Source organism: Pristis pectinata, chromosome 33, assembly GCF_009764475.1.
Source record: "Pristis pectinata isolate sPriPec2 chromosome 33, sPriPec2.1.pri, whole genome shotgun sequence".
Lineage (NCBI taxonomy): Eukaryota > Metazoa > Chordata > Chondrichthyes > Rhinopristiformes > Pristidae > Pristis > Pristis pectinata.
In genome coordinates this window covers 554528-571590 of record NC_067437.1, presented here as the reverse complement: position 1 = coordinate 571590, position 17063 = coordinate 554528, and the positions used below count along the sequence as shown (strand labels likewise).

Below are 17063 nucleotides of genomic sequence, written 5' to 3'. Positions count from 1 at the left end.
TCCACCACCCCTCTTACCTTCTCTGCCACTTAAAACTTAATTGTTTTCCTCTCTGACCTGGTTCTGACAAAGAATCTTGGACCTGAAATGTAACTTTGTTTTTCTCTCCGCAGATGCTGTCTGACCTGCTGAGTGATTCCAACAGCTTCTGTTGTTGGAAGGGTCAGTGGTGCCCCCACCCATCAGGGCACAAATGGCACCCTCACTCCACAAGTCCAGAGCACAAACTTCCCATCGAGAATCCCATTGGAAAGGGATCACGTGTGCATTTCTTCCCTCCTTCACTATAAGTCCCTACTGCACACCCGGCACATGCTGGTGGGAAAACTTCCAAACATTTAGTCTCCTTCACAGTTATTTGCTGGAAATAAGAGCAGCCGGGAAACACAGCTCCAGTGACCCTGGTTCAATCCTGACTGTGGGTAGAGTTTGCATGTTCTCCCTGTGACTGCGCGGTTTCCCCCGGGTGCTTCAGTTTCCCCAGGTGCTCCGGTTTCCCCCCATGTCCCAATGACGTGTGGGTTTATGCGTATGGTGTTACAGTTACAGAGAAAGTGCGGTGCAGGCAGAAATAAGGTGCAAGGCCGTGACAAGGTAAATTGTGAGGTCAAGAGTCCATCTTTAACATACAAGAGGTCCATTCAAGTATCTTATAACAGTGGGATAGAAACTGTCCTTGAGCCTGGTGGTGCACGTTTTCAAGCTTTTGTTTATTCTGCCTGATGGAAGGAGGGAGAAGAGAGAATGTCCAGGGTGGGAGGGATCTTTGATTATGTTGGCCGCTTTTCCAAGGCAGTGTAAAGTGTAGACAGTGGAGGCTGGTTGTCGTGATGGATTCAGCTGCGTCCACAACACAGCCTGAGTCAACCCAGAATGTTTTATCAGAATGTACCCCTAACCAGTTAGAACCCAACACAAGTAGTCATGTTCCATTGAGCTCAGGTTGGGGAGGTGGGGTCTGTTTCCGTGTTGTTTACAACCATCATTGATCGATTATTGTCTGTGCTGACTGGGAAACCTGTTAGGTTGTAGGCTTCAAGTCCATTACAAATTCTTTCGAAAGCATTCTGCTGCTTTGGGCTTTCAACGTTACTGTTCTTCCCGTCTACACTATTCAAAGAAAAGGTCCAGGCAAGTGAAAATGCCCAGTGTATTCCGGCATCACTTGAAATAAGCAATTTCCTTTAAAGTTATGCACCATGATTTTTATTTTAAATTGCCTTAGTATTTGCAAGTTAGTGTAGTTTTTTGAATTTCAGTTGTTGACATTTGGATTGGACAGTGTGTGAAGTGATCAGGAATTTCTATGAATTGTGTTATTGCTATGTGTTGAATACAAGATAATTACACTTCAAAAACAGGTTTTGGAAGGTAACCCGCTCAGGAGGTTGAGGGAGCCCTTCCCAACTCACAACTTCTTCCACCTGGGAGCACCACCGCATGCATGTTCCCCTCCAAGTCATAACTTGGGAAATATATCACCATTCCTCCTTCTCATTATAAAAGTAAAATCACCTCCCACTTCTGACTGGTACACAATCACCAGGTGTCACCGTCTTGAACTTCAGGTCTTACCTGTCCCCAGCGTTGTGGAGGATGGGTCCTGCCATTCCGTCAGACCAGGCCACACCCCAGTCCCTTGTCGGAAAGTTTGTGCAGAGGAATGCTCCACAGACATTGCCTGACCAGCCGAGTGTTACCAACTTTCTCTGTTCTCAGATTTCCAGCATCTGTACTTTTTCTGCTCCCCTCCACTTTCAATCAATCCCCCACTGCCACCAAACTTACCTCCCTCTCCCAATGTATTCCTCTTGTCCCCTTTAATTCCAGTAAATCCAAACCCATCCTCATCATGGAATGTAGAACAGTACAGTAACAGGTCCTTCGGCCCACAATGCTGTGCCAAACTAATTAAGCTAATCATCCTTTGATCTTAAGTAAGACTTTGATTGAATGTAAATAAAATAAAGAATGCTGGAAATCCTCAGCAGGTCACACTGCACCTTTGGACAGTGAAGAGTTAACATTTCAGCTCAACAACCTTTCATCTAAGCTGGGCAAGTTAGAAATCAAGAAACGTTTTGACTTCAGCTGCTGAGTGGTTCCAGCAGATTCCATTTTTATTTCAAATTTCCAACATCTGTAATACTTACATCTGGAGGCACAGTGGTGCTGTCTGTGTGGAGTTTGCACGTTCTCCCTGTGACTGTGTGGGTTTCGCCCAGATGCTCTGGTTTCCTCCCACATCCCAAAGACGTGCAGGTTGGTGGGTTAATTGGCCGCTGTAAATTGCCCCTGGTGTAGGTGAGGGGTAGAAGCTGGGGGGAGATGATGGGACTGCGGGGAGAAAATTAAGAAAAGACATTTCTATTTTAAGAATTTTAAGATACTCTCTATTTTTTATTCTATTTTAAGAAGAGACATTTCTCCTGGTATCCTGGGCCAATTAAACTGAGCCAACATTCCATGAAAGCGGTGCCAAAATAGACTAAGTATTCTTTCATCTTGCGGTTTTAAAGTTACAATACCGGCATAGCTACTTTTTCTCCGAACAGCAAGGTACACTGCAGGGAAAGTTTTTAACAAGAAAAAGATCTTATTCACCTTTCACAGTCTCAGGATGGGCTAAGTGCCCCATTGCCTACTTAATCCAATTGAAAAGTTGTCAGTGCAGGACAGCTAGTGACCAGACCATCAACAGTAATGGGAAGCCAGTCTGTTCATAACAATGTTGGTTCATTCAACGTGGACCAAGACACCAAGATGATTTGCTCTGCACTTGCTTGAAATTGTGTGGTACAAGAATGTACAGGGAGAGCAGAGAGCAGCCAGTCGGAACATTAATCTTGTCATTTATCATTAATATCATCACTAAGGACTGCACGTGCACCGACTTCCCCAGTACCCTCCCAAATGTTGTCAATAATAAACATTAGTACATTTTCTAGTGTCAGAGAAACCTCTCCTCCCACTCCTGGGAGAAAAAGAGGCTCCAGGCTAACATCACGTGAAGATAGTTATCCAGCAATTCAGCACTCCCTCAGAGTCATATTATTGACAACGTTTGGGAGGGTACAGCATGGAAACCTGACTCATCCATGTCAATCAAGGTGCCATTCTACTCGAATTCCATTTTCCTGCATTTGGCCCATGTCCCTCGAATTGTTTCCTGTCCAAATGCTTTATAAATGTTGTAGTTGTACCCACCTCTACCACCTCCTTGTTCCATATACCCACCACTTTCTGTGTGAAAAACCTGTCCCTCAGATCCCCTTTAAGTATTTTCCCTCTCACCTCTAAGATAAGAGATAAGATAAGGAATCTTTATTAATCACATGTACATTGAAACACACAGTGAAATGCATCTTTTGCGTGGAGTGCTCTGGGGGCAGCCCGCAAGTGTCGCCACGCTTCCGGTGCCAACACAGCATGCCCACAACTTCCTAACCAGTACACCTTTGGAATGTGGAAGGAAACCAGAGCACCCAGAGGAAACCCACACATACACGGGGAGAACGAACAAACTCCTTACAGACAGCGGCCAGAATTGAACCCAGGTCTCTGGCGCTGTAATAGTGTTACGCTAATCACTACACTACTGTGCCTCTAGTTTTAGACTCCTGTACCCTTGAAGTAGACTGTGATGATATATCCCATCCAAGCCCATCATAATTTTATAAAGTTCTATCAGGTCACCCTCAACCTCCTGAGCTCCAGTGAGAACAATCCCAGCCTGTCCAATCTCCCTTTGTAACTGAAACCCTCTGTTCTAAGCAACATGCTGGTGAATCTCTTATGCACTCTTTCCAGCATTCCCACATCCTTTCTATAGTGTGGTGACCTGAACTATACACAATATTCCAAGTGTGATCTTACCAATGTCTTGTATAGCTGCAACATGATGTCCCAGCTCTTATACTCAGTACAAGTCCATAGCTCTCTGAAAGTGGCTGCACAGGTCGATAGGGCAGTAAAGAAGGCATATGGCATGCTGCCTTTATTAGTGATGCATTGAGTTCAAGAGTAGGGAAGATATGTTGCAGCTTTATAAAACTCTGGTCAGGCCGCGTCTGGAGTATTGCATTCAGTTCTGGTTGCCCCATTATAGGAAGGATGTGGAGGTTTTGGGGGGAGTGCAAAGGAGGTTCACCAGGATGCTGCCTGTATTAGAGGGCATGTGCTATAAGGACAGGTTGGACAAACTTGGATTGTTTTCTCTGGAGCGGCAGAGGCTGAGGGGAGCATCAGGTTTATAACATTATGAGAGGCATAGATAGACAGCCGGTATCTTTTTCCCAGGGTTGAAATGTCTAATACCAGAGGGCATGCATTTAAGGTGGGAGGGGGTGAGTTCAAAAGAGATGTGTGGGGCAAGTTTTAGGTGCCTGGAAAGCGCTGTCAGGGGTGGTAGTGGAAGGAAATATGATAGAGGCATTTGAGAGGCTCTTGGACAGGGACATGGATGTGCAGAGAATGGAGGGAAATGGACATTGTGTAGGCAGAAGGGATTAGTTTAGTTAGGCATTTAATTACAAGTTTAATCAGATCGGCACAACACCGTGGTCCGAAGGGCCTGTTTCTGTGCTGTACTGTTCTGTGTTTAATGTTAAATACTGCCTTCACTACTCTATCCACCTGTGTCACCACTTTCAGGGAGTTATGAACTTGCACCCCAAGGTTCCTCTGTACATCAATGCTTCTAACATCCCTGCCGTTTGCTGTATATGTCCGGCCAGTATTAGATGAACCAAAGTTCATCACCTCATACATGTCGGGATTAAATTCTATCTGTCACCACTCCACCCAACTTTCCAGCTGATCTATGTCCTGCTGTATCCTTGGACAATCATCAACACTACCTACAACTTCACCAATCTTTATGTCTTCAGTAAACTTACTAATCAGACCACAGACATTCTCATCCGAGTCATTTATACATATGACAAACCACAAAGGTCCCATCACCGACCCCTGCGGTACACCACTGGCTACAGAAACACACCCCTCCATTACCACCCCTTGTCTCCTATCACCAAGCCCAGTTTGGATCCAGTTTGTCAACACCCATGGCACACAGGTTAGTGGCTGGGAAGAGGATTTTCAATTTGCCACATTTTATGTTGGTTAAATTATTTTTCTTTAAAGATGGTATTCGCTATAAGCAGAATTCTGCACGAGCATCCATTAAGCCTGTCCCACATTGAATTATTCCACGTGGTTGCTCCCAGCCTAAGTACAAACACATACCTTGCCTATGGTGATCTCCCTCAACCTTTCACCGAAATGCTCAAGAACGGTTTGTCGCCTCTCCCTTTTACATTGCGATTAAAGCAAGACACAGGCCATTTGGCCCATCCAGTGTTTACTGGTGTTTATTGTCCCTCCCTCTTTACTTGCATCCTCTTGGCAAACCTTTCTGTCTCGTGGGTTTATCTACCTCCCTGTAAGTCTGTGCGTCTGATCTGGTTCAGCAATTTTCTCCTGTGTTGACAAGCTTCACATTCTCTGGTCATTCTCTGAGAGATCGCTTCTGAATTCCTGATTGAATTTATTACCAACTTAAGCCTCTAGCTTTGAGCTATGCCCCCTTCCCAGCACACCTCTCTCTCTCTCTCTCTCTCACACACACACACATACACACAGAAACATCTTTAAATCAACTGCTTTAAACCCTGTTATCAATTTTAAAGTCATTATTTCAACTCTTCCTGTTGATAAACAACAAGAGCTTGTAGCCAAACCCGAGGGAGTAGGTACACTGGTGTTTGTACCCTGGATCAACTCTAGACAGCCTGATTAGATTTTCTGGATATCTGTGGAGATATTATGAGGGACTATGGATAGTTTAATCATTCATTTATTTACAGGGGAGTTCTCCCTGGTACCCTGGCCCATATCCACCTCTCAAGCAACACCACCAAACAGATGACCTCACTGCTATTTGCAGGAGCTTGCTGTGGGTGAACCGACTACCAGGTTTTCCGACATTGCAAAACTTAAAAAGTCATTCATTAGGTGTGAGACATCGTGTGGTAATGAAAAGCAATAAAAACATGTGCTTTCTCTTCTGATTTAGATAGTTCAGATTTTATTCAGCCAACTTTTTCAATGATATTCTGCTGATATTAAACATCTGGTGTGAAGCAGGTGGTTACTGTGAGTTTATCTATTCACAGGACATGGACTTCAGTGGCATTTCTTATCCCTAGATCTAAGGAGGCAGTTAAGAATTAACCACTTTGGTGGGTGGGGAGTCACATGTTGGCCAAGACTGGGAAAGGATGCGAGATTTCTTTCTCTGAAGAACACCAGTGAACCAGATAGTTTCTACAAATAGGTCGTCCTGACAATAATCTGTAGTTTCACAATTATCATTTCTGAGATTTTTTTGAATTACTTGATTCACTTGCTGCCACAGTGAGATTTGAACATGAATCCCAATCGACAGTCCAGTATCTTAACCACTATATGAGTGAGTGTCTCACCATAATCACCTGATAGATTGCCTTGTTAGGGTCATTAGATAAATTGATGTCAACTCATTAACCACATTAAAGGCAACACCGTCCTTGAACATAGAAGTGGTAATCAACCGAAATGTAATGAAAAGTCACCTGATAGTCAGCCAGAATCTAGGTTTAGGAGGGAATGTTTATGAATGTTGAAGGAAGAGAGGCACAAAGACAGAATTCACAAAATCGGGAAAGTAAGACTGCTGGAGGGGGAGTGATTACATTTTGGGATATTGAGAGGCTGCAATAGGACAGTGCAGAGGGTTTGGAGGTTGTGTGCCGGGGAGGAAGATGCAGAGACTGGGAAGAATGAGGCCATGGGTGGAACAAAATAATGGTGAGAATTTTAAGTCATGATTTTGCTTAACCGGAGGGGTCTGTAGGTCAGCAAGCATTGAAGTGATAGGTAAATGGGACAAAATGCACATTAGGCAAGGGGTTACAGATCTTTGATGTCCTGGGTTTACAGAAGATATTAGAAGGAGGTTGGCCACAAGTGCTTTGTAAAGTCTAAAGCATAGGTGAGTTTGTCAGCAGTGCATTAGCTGACGCAGGTGAAGATACTTTGCAACTCAGCTTCATCTGTCTTGTGTTGTTCACTTGGGAGTAACAAAAATTACCTGTAAAAATGGGTTTAGCTGATACATAACTGATAAGCAATGGGAGCTACAGACACCTATACCAGGCACTGGAGCAGTCTATATTGAGGGATAATACAGAGGTCTCAGTACAGACAGGTGTTTCTTTTAAACTTAATCATGCTGGTGTTTATTGGCTGTCCCTAAGGTGCCCTGAACCGAGGCAATTAGGAGTCACATTGGTGGGTCCTGAGTCACAGACCGGATCAGACTGGACCGGACTGGACAAGGCTGACAAAGTTCATTCCCCGATGGACATTTATAAACCAGATGTTTTTTTTATGATGAACTGGTTACTGTTACTAGATTATTCAAAAAAAAACTTGAATTTAAATTCCCCAGCTGTTGTGGTGGGTTTTGAACTCTTGTTGTAGGATCCTAACCTGGTTACTAGTTAGAAACTTAACCATTACATTACTGGAGGTGCTATAACTATTGAGGTGTCAATACCGACAAGGGGGTCCATGTTACAATACAGATATAGATGAAGCAGATGGTTTATGTTAATGGGTACCATGGAGATGGGGGACACTGTGGAGGCCCAACTTGGTGGATGCTACGGTAGAGAACGTCAGTGCACGTGGGTGGTTTATATTAGTAGGTGGTACAGTTATAGAGGGGGCCAGTAGAGGCAGGTAGTGGATAGATGTGGTGTGACCAATTAGAGATCTCAGTACAGGTAATCCCTGTTGGGGGCACTACAAACATACAGAGATCACCATACCTGTAACACCCCCCAGGTGGTGAATGTTACAAGTATAGAGAGGTGGTACAGATGTGGATTGTATGGAGGGTGTTACAGGTATGGTGGGGTGGTACACACAGGTGGTCTGTATGGGGGGGGGGTGTTACAGGTATGGTGCCGTGGTACACATGGGTGATCTGTTTGGGTGGTGTTACAGGCATGGTGGGGTGGCACACATGGGTGGTGTGTATGAGGGTGTTACAGGTATGGTGGGGTGGTACACACAGGTGGTGTGTATGGGGGTGTTACAGGTATGGTGGGGTGGTACACACGGGTGGTCTGTATGGGGGGTGTTACAGGTATGGTGCAGTGGTACACACGGGTGGTCTGTATGGGGGGTGTTACCTGCCAGGTGTGATACCAAAAGGGCACATTTAGTGATCTCTTTCCCCACCGTTTGTGTGGATCTCACATTAAGGTCTCTCCCCGATCCGTTTTGGGCGATTTCTACCAACGCTTGACGTGCCTGGTTCCGCTGAGGGGAATGGATCAGTTTACTGGTCCGAGCGGAGGCCGGAGGGAAAAGTAACTTCTGGCTGATGTCTGCACCTGAAGTGGCCGTGTTGTGTCTCCAGCCTCTCCCCACCCACCACACAGGGGACGTGTGCTCGCGTTCATCTCCCGAACACAATGACAACCTTTCCCCGTCCTGGGAATAACCGAAACAAATGGAATGAAATCATTCTTTCCCCGGTTTTAGAAGGGGCGGATTTGTGACACGTCACCGACAACTTACTCAACAACTCGCTCTGCTGTTCCTCAACTTTTCTTTTGCAAGAAACGTTCCACTTGTGTTTTTTTTGTTTCCAATTTCTGTTTTTTTTAAAGAAAAGTTGTGATTCTCCGTGGGGAAAGCAGTCTGTATAGAATTCGAGGGGTCGGTGTTAAAGATGCATTGGATCTTTGGTTTGGAGGCTTTCGTTGCCGACCAGGCTGCTCCGGGCACCGCGCGGCATGGCAGAGAGACGACCGCTCACCTTGAGTATTTCACCCCACGGGGCTGACGGGGAAACCGGGACGATTCTCATCGGCGACTCGGGCTCTGGGGGTTCCTACACCCCACTGTGTGTGAGGATTCCCCCGAGTCTGGCTTGAAATCAAAGCAACATCCCCCCACCCTGCCCCCGACGGTAAGAATCAATCTATAGTTTAATGTTAACATTGATGGACAGACTCGGACTTGTTGACCGCTGCTGTCTATGATGTTAGTGAGACTGGAAACTGATAAGACCTCGTTAATAAGTGATGGATGCATTAATTTAATTGCATTCCTTTATATTTAAAAAAACTCGACACGGGATTGTTACAAACGACATCAATACCTTCAACAACTGAGGTTGTTAAATATATAAGGAATATTATCACCATCAATGATGCATTACCCTTGTCGAGTGTCACAGCGAAAAAAAACATTGCTCAGATATACATTTTACAAACACGCTTCTCTCTGCCTCCCGAAGAACATTTCGTTTAAATTGTAATTAAATACCTCACTTTTGTCAATGTTCTCTCTGGAGGGGAGGAGTTTTTATTTGAACTTGAGTGAGTTTGTCTGATATTACTGGCCTCACAATGTCACTGCGTTCAGATGCAGATCCTTTGTAGACGGTAGAAAAAATATTGGTTGTAATCGATGGATTTTACAATAAGTATTTTTCAGAATTGTTTTAGTGGAAGAATTCTCTTTTGCGCTGGGATTTTTAAACAGTATTTGATGTCCCTGTGTTTTTTTAGAGCTCCGGCGTGAAACTGATCCCGGTAAGAGTACTAGGTATAAAGATTATACAGGAAATTTGAGCCGTCCTGTCATTTTTTTTTCCTTTTTGGGTCCCTGCCCCAGTTCGAACTTACACCTCTGTGGGAACACCTCAAAGCAAAATCCCGTCCCTGTTCGCCAGAGTCTGGTGGCTGTAAACATGTCGTGAAGTCGGAGGGCACCATCCTGAGGAATCGCCGCCTATCCACAGCTGCCGGAGATGTTGAGGGAAGAGTAACTTTTTTGAGAGGAGGTGGGGTGACCTCACCCGGGACCCAGGGTCAGTCAGGGCTCATTGATGCAGTTTGTCAAAATTAAAAGGTGAGAAGGTTTTTCTCCCTTAAGCTATATAATTTAAATTCTGGTGTCGGATAGTCTTGGGTGTGAAGGAATCCCCCACAGGGTCTGTTTGTAATTATTAGTGTTTAATTGGTTGGTCTTTGATCTGAATCCTCGAAGTTGAATTGTTTTTGTTGTTAATAGATTCTTGTTTACAAATTGTTCCAGAGAATGTTTCATGAAATCAATTTGCTTTGCAATTATTTCTGGGTTTGAGGTTCACGCTGCATTTGGGGGATAAACTTTTCGTTGTAAATTGGCGTCCTTCCGTTCGGCACCCGTTTACCGAGTGTCAACGGTGAAACGCGTCCGCTGGAGCTTAACCGGGGACGTGCTGCCCTTAAACACCTGCGTGTGAAGGAGCCCCCGCCTGCCGGCCGAGGCAGCACTATCGCCCCGAGACCCCGGCAGGGCGACCGTGGGCCCCATTTCTGACAGACCCTCCGGTCAGTAAAGCGATCACCTGGAGAATCGTTCGCCGGGCATTTACACCGAAGTTTGGCCCCTTCCCCAAGTCTCAGCCCGTATATTCTCCGGGCTGCAGCCTTTCATAAACCTCCAAAGGAACAGTTTGCATTTGCATCGTCGGTGTTTTACATTCAGTTAATTCCTTTTGACCCGTAGTCAGTGGTCCAGAAACAGCGGCGGGTCGTGGCTGGAGAAGATGGTGTGAGATTGACTGAGGGGTTAGAGGAGTTGGCCAGGAACCACGGAGAACTCCCCGACCCGCCTGGTTGACTCTGTGGGATCTCTGGGTTAGGGTTAGCGTGGTGGGCAGATGGGCCTCACTTTAAGCAGCACTGGCGGGTCCTCCCCATTCACGTGTCGGCCGGAGGTTTGGGAACTACACCGCCGTGTTCCGTGGTTGAGACGGGTTCTGCGTCTGCCGTTGGTTGCGTCTGTGTTGCCGGCGGGTGTTTGGTTTGTGCCTGTGTTTGCGGTTCAGCGTTGCTGAGCCCGCAGTGATAGCTGTCTCTGTCACAGGTCGCACCAAAGGGACTGGGAGCTTTCCCAGCAGGAGTTCAGTCTGAGCGCCAGCCCGCTTCGTCTCATCCCTCGCTCTCCCTTCCCGAGCAACTGCGGATATGCACCCCCACCCCCACCCCCACCCCCACCCCCACCCCCACCGGCCAAAACCCCTTCCCGATGAAGCCACCGTTTGCTTAAGCCGTTTTCCTTTGGGCACGCGTTGTTGGTGATGTTATGTCCTCGACATTGAGCAGATTAGTCGTTGCTTTGTGGAACACCCCCCTGTTCGGTTTGAACTAACGGCTGGCTGGCCATCCCGACTCCTCTGTACTTGGCCTCCTGCACTGTCCCAGGGCGGCCACAGTGAACTCCAGGGCAGCCCCTCAACTTCCCATTATCTCTGCTGAGCTCCAAGTTCAACGCTGCCAGTTACCCAACGTTTCTGGCAGTTTCCACCGCCACCATTCCTTCCACACTCACTCCTACCTTCAGAGAATTTACCTCCTTAATTTAGTTGCCCCTTTTGTCATTTCGTCTCTCTTGCCGGCTCCCGTCTCACAGAGGCAGCAGGTTCCTCACACCCTGGCCCTAACCCTCTGTATCTGAACTAATACCATTTACCTGCACTTCCTTCAATTGCCTTAGTGATTCAAGCGCTCAACTTAAGTGCTGTGAGTCTCTGCCTCCGCCACCCCCTCGGGCAGTGTGTTCAGATTCCAACCCTCCCCCAGGGGAAAATTCCTCCTCAGAACCTTCTTGCCCTGAAGCTGTGCGTCTGGTTTTGGACACTGCTGCTACTGGGAAAGGCTTCCTGCTACCCTCTTCTGTTCTCTCCTCCTCTACCCCCTTCCTCTGCATCTTAAAACCCATCCCATTGTTCCTAGACCTGGTGAAGGATCTTCAGCCTGAAGCATCAACTCTGCTCCTCTCTCTTCAGACGCTGTCTAACCCGCGGAGCACACCCATGGTTTGGTTCCAGTTGTCAGCCATTTTTGTGTTGGACAAGGTGGGAAGGATGTGCAGGATTTACATCTTCTTGCCCAGGAAGAGGTCAGGATGTGAGGAAAGGGTTTGAGGTCCTGGGCCGCTTGGCAGATCATAATGTCTATAACTTGCGTGATTTTTGGAAATGTGCTCACGTCCTCTACAGACAGACAGCAGTCATGCCGCAAACCGAGAATGCCACAAACATGGAGTGAGGTCAATGGCCAGTTCATCTTGTCTGTGTGAAGATTGTGAACCACAAACTCCTCATGCTCTTATTTGTTTAAAAAAATGTAAAGATTAAGAAGTCAGGGAAATGAAGAGTAGGCCATTTGGCCCTTCGTCCTGCTCCACCATTCAGTAAGATCTGAGCTTTGACCTCAGCACCACTCTCCTGCACCAACCCCATGTCCCTTGACTCCCCAAATGTCTAAAAATCTATTAATCACCATCTGGAATATTCTCAGTGACTGCATTTCCACAGCCATTTGGATAGAAAATTCCAAAGATCTAGTCATATTTTTCCAGCTATATTGCAGCTGCCAAGTCCTTGACCATTCACCAAGCCTGTCATTTGAAGCCTATCTGTATCCTTCATACACCTCACTGCCATGTGGCTTGGTATCGTTCAACAAACCTGGATACACTCCACTTAGTCCTTTCATCCATATCATTGATATAGATTGTGAACAGCTGGTCCCACTAGTAGACACCACCTTCCAGCCATCCCTACATGCATTACCCCATCCTTGATCCATGACTATATGTTATCCCAAATCCCGTGTTTAATAACATCTTCCATGGCATTTCCATGTATAATGCCATCCTCCTTTGTCGATGCACTTTAATGTCGGCTTCTGAACATCCAAGCACCCCACATACCTTAGTTCCCCATGATCTACTCCACTAACTAACACATCATGAAGCTAACAGATTTGTCGAGTGTGTTTTTTCCCTTTCATGTTGATTCTGCCCAGTCCTGTTATTTTCTAAATGCCCTGCAACCATTTTCTTTAGATTTTAGCATTTTGCCTACCACTGATGTCAGGTAATCATCTGTAGTCCCCTGTTTTCTCTCTCCCTATTTCCCTAGATGTTGTGTTTACATTTACATCTGTGGCAATCATTATGGAGCTTTGGAAGTGACCACCGTTGTGTCCACTATCTCCATCCCTGCCTTATTCAAAGACTAGGAACACAGGGCAGCAGGCCAGGGAGATATACAGGCCATCAGTCCCATGTCTCTCTCTGAGTGATCAGTTCTTCCAGCTGCTCACTCACTCCGTCTGTCCTCCCCACAAAGACGGACACAAAATATTTGTTTATTCCACATTTCCTGCCATTTCCTTATTCTGCAATATAATTTCTTCCATCTTAATCTGTAATCTTCTCCTTTCCATAAATCTACAGGAGTTTGCAGTCTGATTTTCTGCTGTTCACTACATTACTCATGTTCTGTCTTCACCTTCCTGATCAGTTTTTTGGTTTCTTTCCTCATTGGAATTGGTTAATTGTTGTCACATGTACCCAGATACAGTGGAAAACTTGTTCACATGCCATCCGCAGATCATGCCATAGGTAAGTATATTGAGGTAGAAAAAGGAAAACAGAATACAGTGTGGCAACTAGAGAGAAAATGCAGTGCAAGTAAACACATACAAAGTGGCTCCCATTTAAATGGAATCAGTGTAAATGGGTGTTGATGTTGTGTGGACCTGTGCCAAAAGGGCAGTTCTGTGCTGTATGACTGTGACTGATACCATAATCACTTCTCCTCCACCGCCTCAAAGTGTGGGATCTCACTGGAGTAATAATGCTTCTCTTGCCCCATGTCCCTCCAAAGATAATGTTTCTTGTACTTCTATAAACACCAAGTGGAGATTGTTCTGTCAGCTGGTTTGCTGCCGTCAAACCCAACTCAATGCAATCCCACCTCCTTTGTACGAACTCTTTACAATAGGTGTCATTGGATACTGATTAGGAATATCAACTGACTGATTAATGGAGTTAAACTGAGCCTAGTTTGGACCAGACTTTAATTGTTTCACTTTTTCATTGTTGTACAGACCTAGAGCATGAGCCCCAGACTCTGTGGATAGACTTGTACAGTGAGTAAGGTCCGTGCATCAATGTAACACCTCTGAGTTGGAAGGTCCATTGATCCAAACCCCACTCCAGAGTGTGTTATGCAAGCTGATGCTCTGGGTGAAGAACTGAAGCAGCCCTGCACATTTGGAGGTGCAGGATTCGGCAAAACCAAAGTCTCGTCTGCCCTCGGGTGGATACAAACGAGCCCGTGTCCCAATTTTGAAGCCAAGCAAGTAAGTTCTTGCCAACCCCCAGTCTCTTTGCCAATATAAGATTGTTGTTGTAAAGAGTCACAACACAGAAACAAGCCCTTCAGCCCACCAAGTCTGAACTGACCACCCATTTTCACTCCCGTACACTAATCCCACTTTATTTCCCCCACATTCCCCTCAACTGTCCCCAGACTACCACTCCCCTACACACTAGGGGCAACCTACTGCTGTCAATCAACCTGACAACCTGGAATCTGGGAGGAAACTGGAGCACCCAGGGGAAACTCGTGTGGCCACAGAGAGAACGTACAAGCTCCACACAGACAGCACCAGAGGTCGGGGTTGAACTCGGGTTGACGGAGCTTTGAGGCAGCAGCGGTACTAGCTGTACCACCCGCAGTCCCTTGTTACTATCTCATGTTTATCAGTGGGATCTTGCTGTGCACACTTTGGCAATGCTATTGCCTACATGCTAGCACTTGGCTAGCTGCGAGGAGCCTCTGGATGTTCTGTGTTTGGGGAAATACCAAGTCTTTCTTTCATTCAAATTCACTTCTCCCACATGCCAGTCAGCACCTGGACTCAGAGACACGGGATTTATTGTGCAGGAGCTTTGGAATGTTACAGCAGTGTGCCAGACCACTCCAGGAACACCTGCTAGAGTCTGGTAGGAACCCCACAGATAGCCACATCAAACACTGAGTCTTTCTTGCACAGTGTTTGTAGAACATTACTTTTTCAAAGGTTGTGGTTTCATTAATGAGGTAACCACTTTAATAAGTTCCGTTAGTTTGCTCTACACAAGAAGGTAATTAATCTCAAAGGAGCTGTATTACAAAGTTGTGCTTCAATTTACAGAGCCTTGGTCATATTAAAAGGATAATTCCTTTAAATATTGCCACTGAACTTTAGGAAGGATTTGTACCTGGGAGTGTATACTGTGCAGATTTACTGCAATAATAGACCTAAATTATGAAAACAAGGTGCATTATCTGGACATATAATCCCTTGGAGTATTGAAGATTGAGGTGTGATCTAATTTGCAGTCTTTTAAAGGATTTGCAGGATGGATACAAGGAAACTATTTCCTCTCAAAGCCTATCAGCATGCTCTTAAAATTAGACAAAGGACATTTAGTGCTGGAATCAGGAAGTGTTTGTCGCTGTGATTGAAATGTAGAACTCGCTCCTCCAGAAGTCTAGAGATTTACTCCAGTATAAAATTAAAAGCCAACATCACTGGAGACAATGTGAACCCAATTTAAGGCCATTAATTTATATTTCTTTGATTTCCAACCTAATCCAAAGCCAATGTTTATGGTTAGTTTGCCAGGCTCTTGTATGGAACTAAAGTTGTGGCTAAAGTGTTGAGAGAGAACAAACATTCTCTAACTGAATGTCAGGGCAGGCTTCATAGCCTGAATGTTCTTTTTCCTAATGTGTACATTAAAGCTAAAACTTTGGTAAACAAGTGCTGAGATAGTAACTGGGCAGCACATAGGTGTAGAGGAGTAGAGCTCCAGAGACCCAGGTTTGATCATGATTTTGGGTTCCGTCCTGTGTCACATTCTCCCAGTGACCGCGTGAGTTTCCCCTGGGTGCTCCTGTGTCCTCCCACATCCCAAAGGCGTGTGGGTCAGTGGGTTAATTGGCCACTGCAAATTGCCCCCAATGTATGGGTGGGGAGAGAGTTAATGAGAATGGGGGTGGGGTGGGGAGAATTTTTTAAAAAATGGATGGTCAAAGGTCAGTGCAGACTCACTGGGCTGAAGGGCCTGTTTCATGCTATATAACTCTGCCTATACATTAGCCACTGTAAATTGCCTGAGTGTGCAGGTGAGGGGTAGAAACTGGGGGAGTAGATGAGAATGTGGAGAGAGTAAAACTGGTTAGGATAGGATAGTTGTGAATGGATGGTCAATGGTTGGTGTGAATGCGATGGGCTGAAGGGCCTGTTTCTGTGTTGTATGGCCCTATGACAATGGTTCATCCCTCACTTCTGGGATGAGTTGGATGATTGTGCATAAAATTGAAAATGAAAAGCTCAACAAAACTCCCTTTCTGACTTTCTGCCTGGGGACTGGATCTCTCTGTGACTCTCTGACACTGCTGCTGAGGGTTGGTTCAGAACCATCACACTCCTGTTCTCTGATTCCATTGGCCCTTGGGGTTGTGGTGGGGGTGTATCACTGGTTGCAGGGTCTGGGGAAAAGATGGAAGAATTCACACTCTGGGTCACTGTCAGCTCTACAACAACAGCTTGCATTTACATAGGATTGTCATGACTTAGAAGGCCTTTTGGCCACTGAATCATAAGCTGCTAGCCAGATGTAATCTAGCACCTTTTTTAAATAGCCACAGGAGCATTAAGAGATACAAGTATGACAGATGTTAGCACAGATGGTGAGAGAGCTTTGTTTCAAGAAGTATGGTAAAGGTTGAAAGGGAGAGGCCAAGAGAGGAAATACCAGACCTTGGGTGGTTGGTAACTGAAGGCACAGTCACCAACAAGAAATTGGATATTGCAAGGAGCACAGGAAGATCCCACACAGATCTTGGATGGTTCTGGAACCAGCTACGAGGGCCCATTGGGGCGGGAGTGGGCCGCGGCAGTGGTGAGGAGAGGGCGTGATAAATTATTTGAAAACAAGAGTGAGAATTTGGAATCAGTTGGGCATCAGGCTGAACAATGATGTGCCCCACGGTGGCCAGACTGATGGGAGTGGGCTTTTATTTTCTACCTTAAAGTTGCGGGGGTGGGGGGGGAAGGGGGTTTAATTATTCTCCATCCATATTTACCGTCGACTTCCTGGGTCATTTC

General features: G+C 45.8%; 1 protein-coding gene across 3 annotated transcripts in view; it reads left to right on the top strand.

Annotated features, from left to right (window-relative positions):
• The window catches only part of LOC127585454 (neurotrophin-4-like), a 73592-nt gene that overhangs the window by 21966 nt on the left and 34563 nt on the right, over positions 1-17063 (top strand). The window contains exon 2 of one of the 3 annotated variants that reach the window (XM_052042914.1): positions 8724-9025. The gene's annotated coding sequence lies outside the window, so the exon portion shown is untranslated. Of the gene's footprint in view, positions 1-8658; positions 9026-14137; positions 14265-17063 lie in introns of those variants that run through there. The other 2 variants (XM_052042913.1, XM_052042915.1) reach the window with 2 other exon arrangements.